The sequence below is a fragment of the Gymnogyps californianus genome, unplaced genomic scaffold, assembly GCF_018139145.2.
Source record: "Gymnogyps californianus isolate 813 unplaced genomic scaffold, ASM1813914v2 HiC_scaffold_346, whole genome shotgun sequence".
Classification (NCBI taxonomy): Eukaryota; Metazoa; Chordata; class Aves; order Accipitriformes; family Cathartidae; genus Gymnogyps; species Gymnogyps californianus.
The window spans coordinates 12,467-20,641 of NW_026114231.1; the positions used below are offsets into that span (position 1 = coordinate 12,467).

Below are 8,175 nucleotides of genomic sequence, written 5' to 3' on the forward strand. Positions count from 1 at the left end.
CAGGGCTGATGGTGAGATTATCTAGCAGTGGTTAGGGTGAGCATCTTGTCCGCATCTTGTATGCATCTGTATATGAAACTTTGGCATTTTTCAAGAAAGCGACAGGGACGTAAGGCATAGTGTCTTTCAGGGTACGGATGGCTCATCACCTTTCCCAATCGCCCACAGAGAAGCGTGTTGTCCCTAGAACCTTTGCAGCTTGTGGCAGGCCCTTGTAGATTCTAAGCATCAGGAGTTTACTTATGTTGTGGGCCTGTAGCAGAGCCCAGAGTCTGTGGGAAGGTGTAAGATAGGAGGTGGCTGCAGAATGCAGGGTGTGGCTCACAAGAACAGCTCCTGAGGAGCAGCCAATGCGGGGGGTTCAGGGGTGCAAATACAGGGCAGGAGCTGTCAGGAAGCAGTGGGGTTCCTTCCCGACAGTTCAGGAGAGGAGAAGGGGTTTGTAAGGTTTTGAGACTGGGGGATGGCTGGGAAAGGAAGGAGGGTTCGTCAGCCTTTCTCAGATTGGTTTTGCAGTTGGATTTGGACGTCGATGAGGTCTGTTCTGTTTTAGTTTCCCCGCAGCTGACGGGAGGTACGACAAGGTCACAGGAGATGCGGTGTAAACCATCCAGGCCTCTGCATCTCAATATGCAGGGCTGAATGTCAGATGAGTCTCGTCTTGTAAAGCATTAGGTACATAAAAATACCCCCCAGAACTCTGAGGTCTCTGCTTCTCTGTGCCTTTTACTTACTTCATTCCCTGACTTAATTTGTGCGTCCATCCGGATGTCACAGTCCTTGTTACTTAGAGTCCCTGACTAGGCACTTCTTTCCAGTGCAGGTTTGTGTCATTGTCTTCCCTGGAATGTTTTGGAGAAGAGGATGTGTATTATTTGTGCTCGTAACAGTCTGCAGCCAGGGGTCATCTTTTATCGCAGTCTCGGGCACGCAAGCTTTTTCTGTTATTCCAGTTTTGCCTTTTTCCTGAAGTGTCCACTGAGGTTTGCTCTAGCGTCAGTCATGGCAGTTATGTTCTCTTGTTCTTGTTTATCTATTGTTTTTAGCACCAGTTTCTGTAGTCGTAAGGTGTCCATTTTAGATCTTTGCGTCACCGTGTCACGCCGTCGTGGTTTTTCCATTGGCCAACTGCCACTGTAATTCCCTTAGGGGCTTTGTAGGTAAGGAGGTAGTTTGGGTCGCTTGTTTTCTGTGTGCTATACCGTATGTTATTCAGGTCTTGATGTTCCCATGGTTGTTTTTGTGTTAGGCGAGCACATCGGTAGCTATACCGAGGGTCTTGTGTGCCTCCGCTTATCGCATAATGCGAACTACTTTTGTGTTTTTAATGGCAGGCTGTTGTTGGAATCTAGATGGTATTCCTAAATGGAAATGAGACCGCTGGAATTGTTAAGCTGTTGGTCAGCATCCGGGTGACGTGTTCGATATTGTTTTTGCAGATGCAGCGGGACGAGCTGTGTGCCAAAGGGCAACAGAGGAGAGGCGAGCGGAGCGCTGTAAGAAGGTGAGGCGGTGAGTGGTGTTGGAGGGAAGATGTGACTAGTGGCTTATGACTAGCTTATAGGTTTTGGGTTACTTTTTTTTATTTTGAAGGTGTTGCCTTCGTAGGCGTGGCGACCTGGTTCAGGAACGGCACGGCGACCAACCCAGGCCGCTCGGGCCATCAGCTCACAGACACCAATGTGGTGGACGGCAAATGGCATTTATTAGTGAGTAGAACAGCATTATATAGCTCAGGTTTACAATGTCACTTCCGTCTGTTTACACCATAAACTAAACGCTATTGGCTATCTGGAGAGGGACCCTACTTTTCCGTACAGCGCGATATCTTCCGGCCGCCAGACCCTAGCTACCTACATTTCTCCCTCCCTATGAGTAATTAAATTGGCTAAAATATAACAATCTGTAAAGAATATATATATCATCTTTATAACAATCTTAAATATATATCACAAACTTGAATAGAAAATAAGGCACGCTAGGCAAGAGGTAACTGGGGGGTAACTAGGAGTAACAGGGTATAACTGGGGATAGCTAAAGGAAATTTTGAACAAAATATTATTCTATTAACATGATGTTAACTTTTTCTAACCGGCTCCTAACAAACGACACGAGCCTGTTTAATATACAGGGTCCAAAGATCAGGGCTATCAGAATCATCGCGATTGGCCCTATCAAGGTAGAGATCAGGGTGGTCAGCCATGGCGAATGGTTAAACCATGATGCAAACCAACTTTGTTGTGCCTCTTGTTCCCTTTTCCGTTTTTCCAATCCTTCTCGCAGTTTGGCCATAGTGTCTCTACACAACACTCTTCTCTTAATGCAGCACATAACCCCCTTTGTTGCAGGAACATCGGGTCTAATCCCCTTCGGTTTTGTATGGATTGTTCAATTCTAGCCAGGTCCTCATCTACTGCCATCCTCAAGGCACTAAATTCTTTACTTTGATGTACCAAGGATGCTACTCCTGTACCTATTCCCGCCCCTCCCATGATCATTAGAGTAGCTATTGTTAGTGCTGTAAAGGGTTCTCGTTTTGACAGATAATGTTCTGGAGTAATCTATAAATCGTAGACAAAGACTTCAGGATGGTAAAAGATTTTAGGGACTATAGATACCTGGATACAATATTCTGAGGAATTATCAAAGTTTTTCAACGACAAACAAGGTGTAACTCCCATGGTGGAACAAACCCACCTGGTATACAACCTCGTGGTCCCCTTGATATTGATAGATATTTATCTCGGGAAATAGGGGTCCAAGCAGAAGCGACAGTAACACAATCCCAATATGCACAATAATACTGGTTAGGATAGTTACAGTACCCTTTTCCTGGATTAGATGCGGGACAAAGGTAATAGGGCATTTTTTCCAAACAAGGTGGTGTGGTTATCATGCTGCATAGTGCGACAGTGAAGCTAGGAGGTCCTGCTGTAACATTTTCCTTAATCACGTGCTGATCCTCCCACCTGGCAAGGGTCCATTTGAATGGCTGATGGTGATAGTAATCTGCTTCTGCCTGTCCTATACTGACAAGCTCCAAAATCAAGATCACACAAAGGCATCGTAGCCCCCCCTTGCGGAGGCTAGTTTGCCGTTGTCTGGGTTCTGCCAGTGCGGAACTCCTAGGCTTGGACAGGACGCTTGCCAACTTGTCATCTCTCTTGTCACCGGGGTGTACGGGTTACGGGGGCGACCGATGATCCAATCCTGTGAACAAAAACTCACAAACATGTCATCACATTATCTATTATGGTTCGAACAGCCACCTGGATCGGGGTTAGATGCTCTTCCTTCGCGACATGCTGAATCATGTCCGCGATGCTTGACCCCGCTGGTAGTGATCGCAGAATTTCTTTGGTTGTCGAATTACACTGCTGACGTAAACATTCGGCTACAACTGGGCCTTTTGCCTCCGCAGGCAGGGCCGAACAGTCGACCGCTGCTTGGAGACGATCTACAAATTGTGTAAAACTCTCACTTTCACTTTGTTTTATTGTGGACCATGACGATGGCTTGGCAATAACTCTAGAGGCTGTGCGAATAGCTTCTCTGGCCGCACGAGTAGTTGCCATAACTTCATGGGCCCGTAGGCCCTGGGCTTGGGCCTGGGGGGTAATCATTATAGGGTCTGTGCCCATTAACCGCTGCAGGCTGGAGCCATGCAGTGGATGATCTGCTCCAGTTACTTGGGCCAGTTGCCTTGCACAGTTGTCTCCCATTCTTGTTTAAAAACGATCATTCCTGCCCCATCAAAGATCAATCTACAAGTTTGTTTTATATCGAACGGGAGCATATCGTCTCCCCCAAAGACACCATCTATGAGGGTGGAGACCATGGCAGAATTAAGCCCTTTATCCGCGATCGCCTTAACAATCGCTTGTATATCCTTAGGGTTTATTGGCGAGTGGACCCTCTGTCCCCCATCCATCACCCGGACCGGGAACGCTAGCGCGGCCGATGGGGCCCAACCGGCGCACGCAATCTTTATTTTCCTCCAATCCGTGAGAGGGATTTCTCCTCGCGATTTCTCTTTAATTTGAACAGGGATATTTCGGTTCTTAACTTTGTTTATTTCCGTCTCTCCTTCCTCTAAGTTTGAATCGGTTGCAAGCCACTCGTCCCAGCTAGTGTCTGATCCGGAGTCGGAACTCGACTGACTGGTTACTTCCGGTTTCCAGTACCTTTTTGTTGGGCTCCGGCCCCGCCTGCTTCCCTTGCGGGCGGGCCGTTCCCTCCCTCTTGGCTCGCCCCTCCCTCTTGGTTCGTCTCGCCCTCTTGGTTCGCCCCGCCCTCTGCTCGGCGAGGTGTTTACCCTATAAGGGCATTTCTTCTGATTGGCTTTCCGCCCTTCGCTCACGTTCCCCTCTCCTTCCCGGCGGCGTGCGCTTACTAGCGCTTCCTCCCTGTTCCCGCCAAAGGCATCTTCGTCCCGCCCTTCCCCTTTGTGCTCGGCGCCATGTTGGGGCGCATATGGCGGTGGTCTAGCCCAGACTTCCTCAGATTCCGGCCTCTCCGCGGCACCCCTGGCCTCCTCGGCCAACCCACCCCAGAAGGATTTGGCTCGTTTCTGTCCCTCCGTAAGCGGGTCGGGGTGCGGGTTGGGGCTCGGGAATCGAGGGGACGCGCCACCCTCCTGCCGATCTCCAGGCCCAGCAAAATCGTCATCGTCAGGGGGGTGCAAAGTCCGCGTGGCTGCCACGACTCCCTACCTTGGGGTGGCCAACAAACAGCTCCCCGCCGCCCTCCAGGTCTCCCGGTCCTGCATGGCCCTCTGCAGAGCCTGTACGACTTTCCCCACGACCCAGGTTTTTCCCACAACCCGAGGACATCGTCTCCTCGGCTAACGCTTTTGTGCACTCATCCCACACTTCGGGGTGGAGAATATCCACCGGCTGGTCAATGACCCCAATTTGCAAAAGCCTCGCAACCGTGAGAATAAAATCTTTGAGTTTACAATCAATACCCCACTGCTTATGTAATTCTGATACGACCTTCACAAGGGCTTCCATCCTCCTTGTTGGTCCGGGAGCGTCCTCCCGCCGGGCTGGTCCTGCCGCTCCGGCCGCCGTTCACCCGATTCCAGGCGAGTTTCCCGGGTTTCGGCACCACTTGTTGCCTTCGTAGGCGTGGCGACCTGGTTCAGGAACGGCACGGCGACCAACCCCAGGCCGCTCGGGCCATCAGCTCACAGACACCAATGTGGTGGACGGCAAATGGCATTTATTAGTGAGTAGAACAGCATTATATAGCTCAGGTTTACAATGTCACTTCCGTCTGTTTACACCATAAACTAAACGCTATTGGCTATCTGGAGAGGACCCTACTTTTCCGTACAGCGCGATATCTTCCGGCCGCCAGACCCTAGCTACCTACAGAAGGTGCAAAGCGGGATATTGGCACCAGAGCTGATTCGGGCAAGGTGAGCCATGTCTGGTGGGGTGAAGGAGCAGTTATTTTTTAGGTGTTGTAGTGTTGGTGAAGTTAGAAGCATGCCTTGTTGTTTGTGTTTTACAGGTGGTACCCGAGCCTCAACTTGGCAACCTGTAAAGAGCAGAGGCAGTGTGGGCGAGCGGCCGAGGTAAAGGAGCGGGAGATGGGAATCGGTGCGGACAGGCCGTGGTTTTGGGCAATATCTCAGTGTCATGGTTTAACCCCAGTCAGCAGCCAAGGACCACACAGCCGCTCCCTCACTCCCTGTCGTCCCCCCCACTTGCTCCTGGTGGGATGGGGAGGGAAAGAAGGCAGAACTCGTGGGTTGGGATAAGAACAGCTTAATAACTAAAGTAAAATATAATACTACAACAATAATAATAATAATGAAAAGGAATAGAACAAAAAAAGGAGGGGGGGAAGGAAAAAAACCCCAGTGATGCACAATGCAATTGCTCGCCACCCGCTGACCGATGCCAGAGCCGCAATCCGCGCCTCCCGGCCAGCTCCCCCCTGTTTATGTACTGGGTGTGACGTTCCATGCTATGGAACACCCCTTTGGCTAGTTCAGGTCAGCTGCCCCAGCTGTGCTCCCTCCCAGCTTCTTGCACACCTGCTTGCTGGCAGAGCATGGGAAACTGAAAAGTCCTTGGCTTAAGATAAGTGCTACTTAGCAACAACTAAAACATCAGGGTGTTATCAACAGTATTGTCACACTAAATCCAAAACACACACTGTACCAGCTATTAAGAGAGTTAACTCTGTCCCAGCCGAAACCAGGATACTCAGCATGTATCTTTTGCTTTGGTTTTTTTCAGATGCTGCAAGAGGCTCAGAGGGGCGAAGCTGCGTGCTGAGGAGCGGTCCGAGAAGGTGAGGCGGTTGTTGGCCGGGTCGGTGTCTAATAGCAAAGTATTATATGGCAACTTGGTTAAGCGTTTCTCTTTGGTCTCGCAGGCGCCATACAGGCAGCCTTTGGAACTGGATGAGCCTTTGAGGTGAGCTGGGAGGTAGAGAGGAGGAGCATGGGGCTGGTGATTTCTCACAAGCACAACGTAGCTTTTTGTCTTTTGGTATCTTAGGTGCCACGAGCGATGACGGCCGCAGCGTCCGACGCTGGAATTCCTGCAGAGCAGGTGAGCAGAAGGCCACGTTGCTTTTGAGGAGGAGGGCGTTGTGGAAGAGGTCTGTGTCGACCGGCGCCATGCTTACTGCTGGCACTGGTATTTTTCCAGATGATGAAGAGGAACCTGGCAACTGCAGGAATATCCTGGTTCACTGATGTGTTTTTTGCTGAGGATGGATTCAGACCCCTGCCGTCTGACAGCTAAGTTGAGGGACTGGAGACCACTGCCCTACAGTGTGTAATTTTGACTTCAGTTGGAAAGAAATTTTCCAAAGCAGAAATCTTTCTCGTTCAAAGAAGTTGCATTTTATTGAACTTCCCATCAGAGTGGCTCTTCAGAGGTGATGTAATTGTCAGTAGAAGTCACCAGCAGCAAGACTTTTCACTCTCTAAAAAAAAAAAAAAAAAAAAAAAAAATTTACTTCCTTCCAAAGACCCAAGCACAACAAGTCTTCCAAAAGTCGATGGCATTGCTGGTCTTTGGGTTCTCAGTTGTAACAGTTGAGATATCATAAAAACATGTTCCTCAGCGTGCTTCGGTACAGCCAAGAGCATTAGCAAATCTGCCAATCCTTTTCATAGCCTTATGTATTGCAGCACTGGAGACTGGATTTTTTTTTTCTTTTTCTTTTTCAGAAGATCCCCTATATGGTTTTACTTCTAGCTCACTGGTTTTTTTGTAAGAAATGAAACTTTAAAAAAAGTTAAATTGTATAACTTGCAAATTGACTTGCATTGTTTAAACTGTAACTGCCAAACAGCTGTAGCATGTAATTTAGGTGTACTTAAGCGGTTAGGTATTTTGTCTAAATCTTGAAAAAGACGGGCAACTGAATGTTACGGGTTTTTTTTCCCTGATCTTTTGACGGAGTGCTCTGAAGTACTTATTTCTGTCTGGCTTTCAATGGTGCATTTCCCTGGCATTTCGGTAGCATCTCTCTGGGCAGTGCAGCTGGCCAGATGTCCATCCTAACTATGTAACACAAAAAAAAACCCTAGTCAACTTATAGCTGTGTATGTTGGAGACAGGTAATTTAATGGTATCAATTCACAGCTATGCAAGTTAAACTAATGCAAAAGGAAAATCAAATACTTTTATAGTATAGGTATCTTTATTGGATGTATATAAACATATGCACACTTTTTAGTATAAAGTGAATTACTGAGATTTATTCTTTATTTTTTATTTCACTCTTTAAAGTTTTATGCTTCACTTCCAATTTTGTTGAGGAGGCAAGCAAGACGTGTTATTTTAATATGCTGAACTATAGTTTGGGATTTTTGTTTTTCAGATGCGGTGGTGTAAGTGTCTTGTGATGCTCAGCAGATCCCCCCAGCCCAGCTTTGCCTGCCCGTGGCTAAGAATACTCACCGTAAGGGGCCAGCCCTATGTCTGGAGGCTCTGGGCTCTCTCTGCAGCAGTTGCCCCGCAGGTGCGGCAGCAAGGGCCGTGTGGGGGGAGAGTGCGGGGCCGAGAGGGATCGGGGACGTTTGTTGCCCTGGGGAGCCCCTCCCAGCGTGGGAACGGAGGGGGAAACATCCCAGAGCAGAGCCTGAGCAAGGGATGTGGCACCGTCCTCTGGCACACTGCCCCCGCCCCGCCTCCCCGGCGCAGC

At 48.9% G+C, this 8,175-nt stretch overlaps 2 long non-coding RNA genes across 2 annotated transcripts; both read left to right on the forward strand.

Moving 5' to 3' along the window:
• Nucleotides 1-1,048: 1,048 nt before the first annotated feature.
• On the forward strand, nt 1,049-5,547 carry LOC127028585 (uncharacterized). The gene is made up of 4 exons (XR_007768022.1): nt 1,049-1,160; nt 1,440-1,504; nt 5,382-5,422; nt 5,518-5,547. It is a non-coding gene; the product is annotated as an uncharacterized LOC127028585 (long non-coding RNA).
• Nucleotides 5,548-5,961: 414 nt separating this feature from the next.
• On the forward strand, nt 5,962-6,814 carry LOC127028586 (uncharacterized). The gene is made up of 4 exons (XR_007768023.1): nt 5,962-6,306; nt 6,391-6,431; nt 6,516-6,569; nt 6,669-6,814. It is a non-coding gene; the product is annotated as an uncharacterized LOC127028586 (long non-coding RNA).
• The last annotated feature ends 1,361 nt before the right edge of the window (nt 6,815-8,175 follow it).